Source organism: Phycodurus eques, unplaced genomic scaffold (genome assembly GCF_024500275.1).
Source record: "Phycodurus eques isolate BA_2022a unplaced genomic scaffold, UOR_Pequ_1.1 contig_89, whole genome shotgun sequence".
NCBI classification, from domain to species: domain Eukaryota; kingdom Metazoa; phylum Chordata; class Actinopteri; order Syngnathiformes; family Syngnathidae; genus Phycodurus; species Phycodurus eques.
The window spans coordinates 136,277-149,151 of NW_026904086.1; the positions used below are offsets into that span (position 1 = coordinate 136,277).

General features: G+C 44.9%; 2 non-coding genes across 2 annotated transcripts; both read right to left on the reverse strand.

Moving 5' to 3' along the window:
* Positions 1 to 1,657: 1,657 nt before the first annotated feature.
* Positions 1,658 to 1,821, reverse strand: LOC133398361 (U1 spliceosomal RNA). Its single transcript, XR_009767794.1, has one exon. It is a non-coding gene; the product is annotated as a U1 spliceosomal RNA (small nuclear RNA).
* A 1,296-nt stretch (positions 1,822 to 3,117) lies between these two features.
* Positions 3,118 to 3,309, reverse strand: LOC133398362 (U2 spliceosomal RNA). Its single transcript, XR_009767795.1, has one exon. It is a non-coding gene; the product is annotated as a U2 spliceosomal RNA (small nuclear RNA).
* Between the last annotated feature and the right edge of the window lie 9,566 nt (positions 3,310 to 12,875).

Below are 12,875 nucleotides of genomic sequence, written 5' to 3' on the forward strand. Positions count from 1 at the left end.
CTGTCGTCGTGCTGCTGGAAAGTCGTGCTCCACTGAAAAGAGCTGTCAATGTTTGAATTTTGACCCATTTAGGGATTGTCTCGATTAACAATCGTTGACTACACCAGAAGTCCCTGGTGGTCTAGTGGTTAGGATTTGGTGCTCTCACGGCCGTGGCCCGGGTTCAATTCCTGCTCAGGAAACATTAATCCTTAAACCTGTTTGGTCATGTGTTTCTCAACATTGACGATGATTTGCATTGACCTGGGTTTGATCCTCTCTTAATGCAACCCGATGGGGGCAGTGCAAACTGTCGGCTGGTCCCACGCCCGGATAAATGCAGAGGGTTGTGTCACGAAGGGCGTCTGGCTTAAAACTTTGCCAAACAAATGTGTCACTGTCTTGCTCAAGGACACCACAGCCGTGAGTCCGGGGGATGTTGGCAGATGCTCCGGTTGGGGTCTTGAATCAGAATCAGAATGATCTTTATTTGCCAAGTATGTCCAAAAAACATACAAGGAATTTGTCGCCGGTAGTTGGCGCCCCTCTAGTACGACAACAGACAGTCAATTGACAGAGAACACTTTGAGACATAAAGACATTGACCAAAAAAAAAAACAGTCACTGAGCAAAAAAGGGTTAATCGTTATCTGGTAATGCCGGTACATTTGTTATTTGTATTTATTTATGTATTTATTTTTACAATTGTACAAAGATGCAGAGTCCTCTAGCACTTAGAGAAGTTTGAATGACTAATATAGCAATAGTCCGGTGCAATGACCATTGTGCAAAGGGCGCCGAGACTTCAAGGAGTCTTCAAGGACTCATTTAATTCATGTATTCAGGACCTAAACCATTTAGTGATTTATAGACCAGTAACAGAACTTTAAAATCTATTCTACAGCCGACTGGGACCCAGTGTAAAGACTTTAGAATTGGAGTAATATGCTAATGCTAATATGATAATTATGAAGACAAGACACACAAGCTCGCTCTAACAGTCCGGCTAACCAACGTGCCTACTTAGTGGCCATATTGGGGAGGTTGACGTTCCCATTGTTTAGCTTTTTCTTCAATAATAACAATAATAATAATAACTGATTTCAAGACACTCAAAGAAGCTTTACACTTATTAGATAACAATAACATTAAGGTGGGTAAACAGGAAGCACAGGTGCTGGTGTCAGCGATGCTGTCCACCGCGGTGGATGCAGAAAAGTCACGCCGAGTGGCGAGAGCCTAGCTGGACGTCAGGGGACGCGGAAGGATGGTCGCTAGCTGAGCTCGATGCACACATGTTCACGAGTCACGACCGAAGTGGGTGTTCAAGAGGTTCTGGGAGAGAGATAGGTAGGTCTTTATTTTGCCTTTTTGTTTTTGTAAACAAATAATCTCCCCGCCTTTCCTCGTTTACAATACATGACAACAACAACACATCGTCCTTCGGTGAATGTGTTGAGTGAACGTGAGCTTCGGGGATGGATCATTAACTGAATAAGAAAGCACTCGAATAACTATGTGAAAAAGAACTGAACGTGAATTAATGTTTTGATGAACAGTTTTGAATGATTCAGTACACTCAAATGTTCATCACTATCAGGAACGTAGTAACATGCTTAATTACCACACAACTACATCACTATGAAATACGCAGTCTTTTTTTGCGTTAACCAATGATCAGGAAAGAGCGCAAACGCAGTCCCCCACTACCAGAAATTATGCAGTTGAGATTCCCACATTTGGGGAATTCGCAGGGGTCAGCACAACCGGAGTACAATGGCTGGGCCTCACCCTGGGGGAACTACCTTCTTGATCATGGAGTCTCCTCCACCAGGTAAGTATAAGTTGGACTCGGCGCGAGCACGCAAGTCATTCGCGCGAAGTCAAGCGACGGTGTCGTCATGAGCATGTGAACAACCATACACATAAGGGGCAAGCCGGAACATACGCAAGATGAAACACGACTGTGTGCTAATACTTGAAGAAATATGCTTCTTATTTGAGAATTTTAGTTTTAATTGAGACAGTAAATGGATACCCATAATGCACAGCGGCATCGAGACACGATGAAATAACTTGAAAGTGGGGTCATTCACACCGAGAAACATAAACCATCCATTCGGGGTACAACCTGAACTGGTTGCCAGCCAATCACAGGGCACATACAAACAAACAACCATTCGCACTCACATTCACACCACCGTGCTGCCATGATTTAACTAATTAAAGAAAATCGAATGTAAACATAATTAGACGACTTGACGAAAATAATGCATTCGTCTTGTCGAATGTCACACACTGATAACACTTTCGGGTACAACAGTTTGATGTGCGTCTCAAAACGCTACTGCCACCTACTGTGACCTATTGTGCATGACAACCTTGGCGAACACTGAAGCAGGCAAGTGTGGTCTTAACAGTGGTTGTCAACTGTCACCCGCATGTTCCTAATGTTGTAAAGTCGCGACCCACTTTCATAAAAGTTGAGAAAAATAAATTATTTTGTTTAAAAATAGCCTCTGAAAACATTTACAGTATATTATATTTGTAAATGCCGTTTCAATTTGCATGTTCTCCCCATGCCTGCATGGGTTTTCTCCGGGCACTCCGGTTTCCTCCCACATCCCAAAAAACATGCATTAATTGGAGACTCTAAATTGCCCGTAGGCATGACTGTGAGTGCGAATGGCTGTTTGTTTCTATGTGCCCTGCGATTGGCTGGCAACCAGTTCAGGGTGTACCCCGCCTCCTGCCCAATGACAGCTGGGATAGGCTCCAGCACGCCCGCGACCCGAGTGAGGAGAAGCGCCTCAGAAAATGGATGGATGGATGAATGCCGCTTCAGATGAGTTTGCTGTACCACCAAAGTCATATTGCTTGCCATGACATCCACCAGCCAGGCCGGGCTGCACTGTAGTTGTTTACAGAGGAAACTCGCGGCGAGAGAACAAGGAAGCAACATTTCTTGTCTCTTTTCAACTATGCTCCATGTGGGAAACTAATACAGTTCTGTACTGCACCCAAAATGCAAATAACAATACAACATGCTGTATAGACTACAAACTTGCTTACCATGCTGTGCATGACGTAATTTCAAAACATATGACTGAGAAATACACACTTGTTTTCACCATTTTGTGGTTGTGCACCATTCCTGGAGGTACTGCAATACCAGGTCAATGCGTGGAGTGGATGGAGCAAGCCCCTATTCCATCTCTCGGTTCCAACAATCAATTTAATATATGGTCCCCAAATAGGGAACATATCAGACATTAAACTGATTAAGACCAGATACTACACTTGATCTTACCCAAAAGGCCGAGAAGCGATGCCAACATCATGCCAGAAATGACGACCTCATTCTCCAGCCTACAAGCCAAAGTTATGGTGGCACATATCGACATGATAATCACAGATGAGTCACACATGGACACGCCAATGAACAATAATGAAACTGTGTTGTTTTTCAACGTTTATATCGAAATAATGTTGTCAGATGCCCGTGTTCCTTGGTCACGTGGTCCACGTCGATCCAATTGAATGCGGAGATTAACGCATGTCTTTAGCCGTGTCTTAAGTCTTAAACAAAAGAAATAATGAGTTATTTGTAATAACAATCGGTTGCTGGTATAATGTTGTGGCCACAAGCTGAATAGCTGTTTGCTCAACATTTTGACGAAAAAACATCAATGGCCCTGCCTCGCTCAACTACTTCCTGTTTCCTGCTTCAGGAAGTGGTTCAGAATTTGGAACGATGGGTGACCTTTCGAGACAGCAATCGAGACCCTGTCAAGCAGCTCCATGAAAATGTGGGTTTATGGTTTGCCATTCTCCAAACGTGTGTTGACAAACACATTACACAAGCTGCCATAGTGGGACATCTCAATAAATTATAATAGTGTCAAAAGCTTAATTTAGTGAAGTAGTTCAATTCAAAAAGTGAAACTCATATTATAGAGATGCACCACACACACTGAAATATTTCATTTTTTTATACATGAATAATTTGAGGATTGTAGCTTAAAGCTAACAATAGCTCCAAATTCACCACCTCTGGAATCTAGAATATAATGTAACAAATTTTAATGTAGAATTTAGGCAGGAATTTGCCCTCTGAAAAGTAAGTGCTTAAAGAATCTCTATGTATGAGTACTGAAATCACTTGAGTTTTCTATTTTTTTTTTAGATTTACCTGTATATGATTACTACCATTACCAGTTACACAGACAGAGTACGTTGAAACAATATTTTATTTTTTCATGTCGACACAATATGTGATCAAACATTTTTTTGTCATTCATAAGTTATTTCCAAGAGCCACAACAAACGCCATATTGCAATGTATCACACAATATGTGGCCGAAGATACAGTTGCCTGTGATTATACACATGGCCAGCAGGTGGTTTCGTGTGCACATGAAGCATCAAGACATGGACCATGACTCGAACCAATGACCGAAGCGTTACGATGTTATGAAGCTTCATCTTGTCATGACTAACTGGTTCTACTACTCAGAGCAAACCCATGTATGCTAGAAATTACATCATACTGCAGTACCATAGCGTCATATGATGCACACTCCAGCTTTAACAATGAGCAACATCCTCATTATTTTGAAACAATGACCAGGAGAGAGCGCGAACGCAGTCCCCCACTACCAGAAATTATGCATGAGGATGGAGCTGCCAGGCAAGAGAGCTGGAGGAAGACCAAAGAGAAGGATGATGGATGTCGTGAGGGAAGATATGAGGGCAGTTGGTGTTCGAGAGGAGGATGCAGGAGATAGGCTTACATGGAAAAGGATGACGCGCTGTGGCAACCCCTAAAGGGACAAGCCCAAAGGAAAAGAAAAGAAGAATTTGGGTTTAATAGAGACAAATGACTGGCCTACATTTAAAAAAATCTAAAGTAAATAAACATCTAGTCGAATGTAACATATTGATAAGACTTCCGGTTACAACAGTTGGATGAGGCCTACTGAGGCCTGTTGCGCATGACAACCTCACCGATTTTTTCATCTCCATGTTTTGGATGCAGGTTCGAGAAGCATTATTAGTGATTCTCAACTGTTGTCACCCGCATGTTGCTGATGTTGCAAAGTCACAACCCACTTTCATCTAACTTGAAAACAAATTATTTTGTTTAAAAACAGCCTCTGAAAACATGCACAATATATTACCTTTTTTAAATGCCGTTTCAAATGAGTTTGCTGTACCGCCAAAGTCACTTTGCTTGCTATGACGTCCACCAGCCAGGCTGGGGTGCACTATATTTGTTTACAGAGTAAACGAGCGGCTCGAGAACAAGGAAGTAACATTTCTTGTCACTCTTCTGCCATACTCGAAATGGGAACATGGAGGCTGCGTTGTTTTTCAACATTTATATGGAAAGAATGGTGTCAGATGCTCGTGTTTTTGGTCACGTGATCCACATTGATCCAATAGAATGCGGAAATAAACGTATATTTTTTTAGCCGTGTATGAACAGTAATTTTTAATTGATCTGACCAACATGCTGAATGAACTGAACTTAGAGCTGCAAGGAAAAGATAAAACTGCGATCAATATGATAACCTCAATGAAAGCTTTCAAACGAAAAATGCGACATTTCTCCTCAAAGCTCCAGCGCCACGATTTGGCAAACTTCACAAACCTTGTGTTGGAGTTGGAGACGCAAGGGAAATCATGTGTGCAGCTTGACAGCGTACGCTACACAGAACAGATTGATAATTGTCTGTCAGAGTTTGACAAACGATTTAAAGACTTTGCATTACTCGAGCCAATCGAGTTCATGTGCTACCCTTTTCAGGAAGATGCTGAGGTTGTTTCACTCGCATCAAAATGACAACACTCTTTGACCTCAATTCTACTGTAGTAGAGGAGGAGATTTTGACATTACAAGCCGATATTGCGCTGAAGTCCAAAGCTCATGGACAGTTCTGGTGCTTACTCACAGAGGAGAAGTACCCCAACATGAGGAAATGTGCAACCTGTTTGACTGCATTAATCGGCTCAACTTATTTGTGCGAGTCAGCCTTTTCTCACATGAAGATCATCAAGTCCAAGTATCGTTCCACCATGACTGATGATCATTTGGAAGTGTGCTTGAGGCTAGCTGTCAGCAGCGACTTTCCGGATGATGCATCTCTGGCTGATTCCATTCAGTGCAAGTCATCAGAGTAAGCTCAGGACAAAAAAGTTGTGTTCAGCAATATGGGTTCACACAGTTATTTATATAAGGTACACTTCCATATATGGTTCATATGAAGAATTCTCAATGTATTTATACATACCTGGTTCATCCAATAGGTCAGCGCCTTGCTGACATATTGACCTTTACTCTTTGAATTAAACTACTGAAATTAAGTTTTCCACGATACATTCATCAGCATTAACAACAGCTGCAAACATTTTGCCCTTTTTGTCCTAATTTTTTTGCAGAACCGCTGACACTGTTTCATTATTTACTTTTCTTTTTTTTTGAGGGCTAACAATGCCTTTGACTTTGATTTAATATACATGGTAAATGCAAACACAGAGTAGTTAATTTTCAGTTAATGTTTTTGGTTAAATTAAAAGATAGCATCGTTAAAATTGTAAGGGGTAGCGTTTTATCACGATTTGTTTTCTACTTTGCAAAGTTAATTGAGTTTTTACGTTGACTTCTTAGTTTAAGCTCATGAGCTTTTATTTTGGAGGATACACACTGGAACTCACCCCGTCGCGCTAACGGTAACTTCCAAAAACAAAAGCAAATGTGGAAAGTTTGTTCCACAGTTTGTTCCACATTTGTCACCTTGTGTAACTTGTAGACACAGACTGAAAGCGACATGTCGACTCAAGCCCCATTATTGCCGTTATTACATCTAAATTTGGAGTGACCAGACTGTTATTACAGACAGTTTCCGAAATTGTCCTCCGCATACTACACATGTGAAATAGTCAAAAATGTTGTAATGAGGCCGAGTACGAGCGTGTGAGAACTGAATGATAGGCGAATAACAAACATCCGGGCAACTTTCTCTCGGTATATTTATTAAGATGTGAATGAGCTAGTTTGACTTTTACTCGTTGGGAAAAGCGTTCGAATATAACCTATTTGGAGGTTTGCTGTTTTTCCAAACTCTTTTCAGTTCGAGCTGTGCGGTATGTGTAACCAAGGAGACGCTGCGCTCTTTGTGACGTACGCAGTCACGTGATGAAAGAGCATCAGTGTCTAGAAAACCTCAGGGGGCTTTCCAAAAGTAATCAGTTCCAAGACCAGCAAGAAGCTTGTATCGTGACTTCAGCCATGGAGGGTCCATCTTTCATCAGGTATGTAAACGTTGACGAGACGTTAAAGGACTTGCTCGTAATCTTCTTCTTCTTCTTTTCCTTTCGGCTTGTCCCGTTAGGGGTCGCCACAGCGCGTCATCCTTTTTCCATGTAAGCCTATCTCCTGCATCCTCCTCTCGAACACCAACTGCCCTCATCAGAATCAGAATCAGAATCAGAATCATCTTTATTTGCCAAGTATGTCCAAAACACACAAGGAATTTGTCTCCGGTAGTTGGAGCCGCTCTAGTACAACAAACAGTCAATTTACAGAACACTTTGGGGACATAAAGACATTGACAAAAAACAATTGTGCAAAAAGATGCAGAGTCCTCTAGCACTTAGAGCAGTTCGAACGACTAATATTGCAATAGTCCGGTGCAATGACCATTGTGCAAAGGGCGCTGAGACTTCAAGGAGTGTATGCGGTTTAAAGTGACAAGTAGTGCGATCATCTGGGACAATGTCGGTTGTGCAAATGTTACAGATACTCCTCAATCAGTGTGCAAATGGAGCAGATGCTACTCTGGCATGAGTGGCCAGTATATGCAAATAGTGCAGCATGGCGAGACAACTACAGTGAGTGCACAAGTAATAAATAATTGGCCCCACAGAAATGTGACAACGAACTCAAGTCAAAAAAATTGCCAGCTTGTTGTAATGGAATTATAGGTTAGGTGTTTAAGAAGTTGATCGCAAGAGGGAAGAAGCTGTTGGAATGTCTACTAGTTCTAGTTAGCGTTGATCGGTAGCGCCTACCTGAGGGAAGGAGCTGGAAGAGCTGGTGACCGGGGTGCAGACGGTCCGAGAGGATTTTGCACGCCCTTGTCTTAGTTCTGGCAGCGTGCAAGTCCTCAATGGTGGGTAGGGGGTTACCGACAATCCTTTCAGCAGTTTTGATTGTCCGTTGCAGTCGGAGCTTGTCCTTTTTTGTAGCAGCACCAAACCAGACTGTGATGGAAGAACACAGGACCGATTCGATGACCGCTGTGTAGAACTGTCTCAGCAGCTCCGGTGGCAGGCCGTGCTTTCTCAGAAGCCGCAGGAAGTACATCCTCTGCTGGGCCTTTTTGAGGACGGAGTTGATGTTGTTCGCCCACTTCAGGTCCTGAGAGATTGTAATTCCCAGGAACTTGAAGGTCTCGACGGGGCAGCTGGACAACGTGAGGGGCAGCTGTGGCGAAGGATGCCTCCTGAAGTCCACGATCATCTCTACCGTCTTGAGCGTGTTCAGCTCCAGGTTGTGTCGCCCGCACCACAGCTCCAGCCGCTCCGCTTCCTGTCGATATGCAGACTCGTCACCGTCCTTGATGAGGCCGATGACAGTGGTGTCATCTGCAAACTTCAGGAGCTTGACAGTCGGGTTCGCTGAGGTGCAGTCGTTCGTGTAGAGAGAGAAGAGCAGCGGAGAGAGGACACAACCTTGGGGCGCCCCAGTGCTGATGCTGCGTGTGGATGAGGTTGCCTCCCCCAGCCTGACCTGCTGTGTCCTGCCCGTCAGAAAGCTGTAAATCCACTGGCAGATGGCATGTCTTCCCTCACGACATCCATCAACCTTGTCTTTGGTCTTCCTCGAGCTCTCTTGCCTGGCAGCTCCATCTTCATCATCCTTCTACCAATATACATCAGAATCAGAATCAGAATCAGAATAATCAGAATCATCTTTATTTGCCAAGTATGTCCAAAACACACAAGGAATTTGTCTCCGGTAGTTGGAGCCGCTCTAGTACAACAAACAGTCAATTTACAGAACACTTTGGGGACATAAAGACATTGACAAAAAACAATTGTGCAAAAAGATGCAGAGTCCTCTAGCACTTAGAGCAGTTCGAACGACTAATATTGCAATAGTCCGGTGCAATGACCATTGTGCAAAGGGCGCTGAGACTTCAAGGAGTGTATGCGGTTTAAAGTGACAAGTAGTGCGATCATCTGGGACAATGTCGGTTGTGCAAATGTTACAGATACTCCTCAATCAGTGTGCAAATGGAGCAGATGCTACTCTGGCATGAGTGGCCAGTATATGCAAATAGTGCAGCATGGCGAGACAACTACAGTGAGTGCACAAGTAATAAATAATTGGCCCCACAGAAATGTGACAACGAATTCAAGTCAAAAAATTGCCAGCTTGTTGTAATGGAATTATAGGTTAGGTGTTTAAGAAGTTGATCGCAAGAGGGAAGAAGCTGTTGGAATGTCTACTAGTTCTAGTTAGCGTTGATCGGTAGCGCCTACCTGAGGGAAGGAGCTGGAAGAGCTGGTGACCGGGGTGCAGACGGTCCGAGAGGATTTTGCACGCCCTTGTCTTAGTTCTGGCAGCGTGCAAGTCCTCAATGGTGGGTAGGGGGTTACGACAATCCTTTCAGCAGTTTTGATTGTCCGTTGCAGTCGGAGTTTGTCCTTTTTTGTAGCAGCACCAAACCAGACTGTGATGGAAGAACACAGGACCGATTCGATGACCGCTGTGTAGAACTGTCTCAGCAGCTCCGGTGGCAGGCCGTGCTTTCTCAGAAGCCGCAGGAAGTACATCCTCTGCTGGGCCTTTTTGAGGACGGAGTTGATGTTGTTCGCCCACTTCAGGTCCTGAGAGATTGTAATTCCCAGGAACTTCAAGGTCTCGACGGTTGACACAAGGCAGCTGGACAACGTGAGGGGCAGCTGTGGCGAAGGATGCCTCCTGAAGTCCACGATCATCTCTACCGTCTTGAGCGTGTTCAGCTCCAGGTTGTGTCGCCCGCACCACAGCTCATGCCGCTCCCGCTTCCTGTCGATATGCAGACTCGTCACCGTCCTTGATGAGGCCGATGACAGTGGTGTCATCTGCAAACTTTAGGAGCTTGACAGTCGGGTTCGCTGAGGTGCAGTCGTTCGTGTAGAGAGAGAAGAGCAGCGGAGAGAGGACACAACCTTGGGGCGCCCCAGTGCTGATGCTGCGTGTGGATGAGGTTGCCTCCCCCAGCCTGACCTGCTGTGTCCTGCCCGTCAGAAAGCTGTAAATCCACTGGCAGATGGCAGGTGAGACGCTGAGCTGGAGAAGCTTGGTTGAAAGGAGTTCAGGGATGATGGTGTTGAACGCTGAGCTGAAGTCCACGAACAGGATCCTCGCGTAGGTCCCTGCACTGTCGAGGTGTTCTAGGATGAAGTGCAGTCCCATGTTGACTGCATCATCCGCAGACCTGTACGCTTGGTAGGCAAACTGCAGGGGGTCCAGCAGGGGACCTGTGACACTCTTGAGGTGGTCCAGCACGAGACGTTCAAAGGACTTCATGACCACAGATGTCAAAGCGACAGGCCTGTAGTCATTCAGACTAGAGATCATCCTGCCGTAAGCGAGGGGTCATTCCGAGAGCGAACCTCAACATCTTCATTTCTGCCACTTCCAGCTCTGCTTCCTGTTGTCTCTTCAGTGCCAGTGTCTCTAATCAGTACATCATGGCTGGCCTCACCACTGTTTTATAAACTTTGCCCTTCATCCTAGCAGAGACTCTTCTGTCACACAACACACCTGACACCTTCCTCCACCCGTTCCAACCTGCTTGGACCCGTTTCTTCACTTCCTGACCACACTCCCCATTGCTCTGGACTGTTGACCCCAAGTATTTAAAGTCCTCCACACTTGCTATCTCTTCTCCCTGTAGCCTCACTCTTTCCCCACCACCCGTCTCATTCATGCACGTATATTCTGTCTTACTTCACCTAATCTTCATTGCTCTTCATTCCAGTGCATGCCTCCATCTTTCTAACTGTTCCTCCAGCTGCTCCCTGCTTTCACTGCAGATCACAATGTCATCTGCAAACTTCATGGCCCATGGGGATTCCAGTCTAACCTCATCTGTCAGCCTATCCATCACCACTGCAAAAAGGAAGGGGCTAAGGGCTGATCCCTGATGCAGTCCCACATCCACCTTAAATTCGTCTGTCACACCGACAGCACACCTCACTGCTGTTCTGCTGCCCTCGTACATGTCCTGTATTATTCTAACATACTTCTCTGCCACTCCAGACTTCCGCATGCAGAACCACAGTTCCTCTCTGGGTACTCTGTCATAGACTTTCTCTAGATCTACAAAGACACAATGTAGCTCCTTCTGACCTTCTCTGTAGTTTTCCATCAACATCCTCAAGGCAAGTAATGCATCTGTGGTACTCTTTCTAGGCATGAAACCATACTGTTGCTCGCAAATACTCACTTCTGTCCTGAGTCTAGCCTCCACTACTCTTTCCCATAACTTCATTGTGTGGCTCATCAACTTTATTCCTCTATAGTTCCCACAGCTCTGCACATCACCTTTGTTCTTAAAAATGGGCACCAGTACACTTTTCCTCCATTTCTCAGGCATCTTCTCACACACTAGAATTCTATTGAACAAGCTGGTCAAAAACTCCACAGCCACCTCTCCAAGATGCTTCCATACCTCCACAGGAATGTCATCAGGACCAACTTCCTTTCCATTTTTCATCCTCTTTATTCCTAGTCTAACTTCCCCCTTACTAATCATTGCCACTTCCTGGTCCACCACACTTGCCTCTTCTACTCTCCCTTCTCTCTCATTTTCCTCATTCATCAACTCCTCGAAGTATTCTTTCCATCTAGCAAGCACACTACTGGCACCAGTCAACATATTTCCAACTTTATCCTTTATCACCCTAACCTGCTGCACATCCTTCCCATCTCTATCCCTCTGTCTGGCCAGCCTGTATAGATCCTTTTCTCCTTCTTTCGTGTCCAACCTGCCATACATGTCATCATATGCCTCGTTTGGCCTTTGCCACCTCTACCTTTGCCCTGTGTCGCATCTCAATGTATTCCTTTCGTCTCTCCTCGGTCCTCTCAGTGTCCCACTTCTTCTTAGCTAACCTTTTTCCTTGTATGATTTCCTGTACTGTGAGGTTCCACCACCAAGTCTCCTTCTCTCCTTTCCTGCCAGAAGATACACCAAGTACTCTCCTGTCTGCCTCTCTGATCACCTTGGCTGCAGTGGTGCAGTCATCTGGAAGCCAGTCATCGGGAGTCCACCGAGAGCCTGTCTCACCTCTTCCCGAAAAGCTGCACAACACTCGTCATGTCTCAGCTTCCACCACATGGTTCTCTTCTCTGCCTTTGTCTTCCTAATCTTCCTCCCCACCACCAGAGTCAGTTTACACACCACCATTATATGCTGTCTAGCCACACTCTCCCCAACCACTACTTTACAGTTGGTAACCTCCTTCAGATTACATCGTCTGCACAAGATGTAATCCACCTGCGTGCTTCTACCTCCGCTCTTGTAGGTCACCCTATGTTCCTGCCTCTTCTGGAAAAAAGTGTTCACTACAGCCATTTGCATCCTTGTTGCAAAGTCTACGACCATCTGTCACTTTCCTGGATGCCATACTTACCCATCACTTCTTCATCACCCCTATTACCTTCACCAACATGTCCATTACAATCTGCACCAATTACGACTCTCTCTCTGTCTGGGATGCTCAGAACTACTTCGTCTAGCTCCTTCCAGAATTTATCTTTCACCTCTAGGCCGCATCCTACCTGTGGGGCATAGCCACTAATCAAATTACACATATCACCCTCAATTTCAAATTTC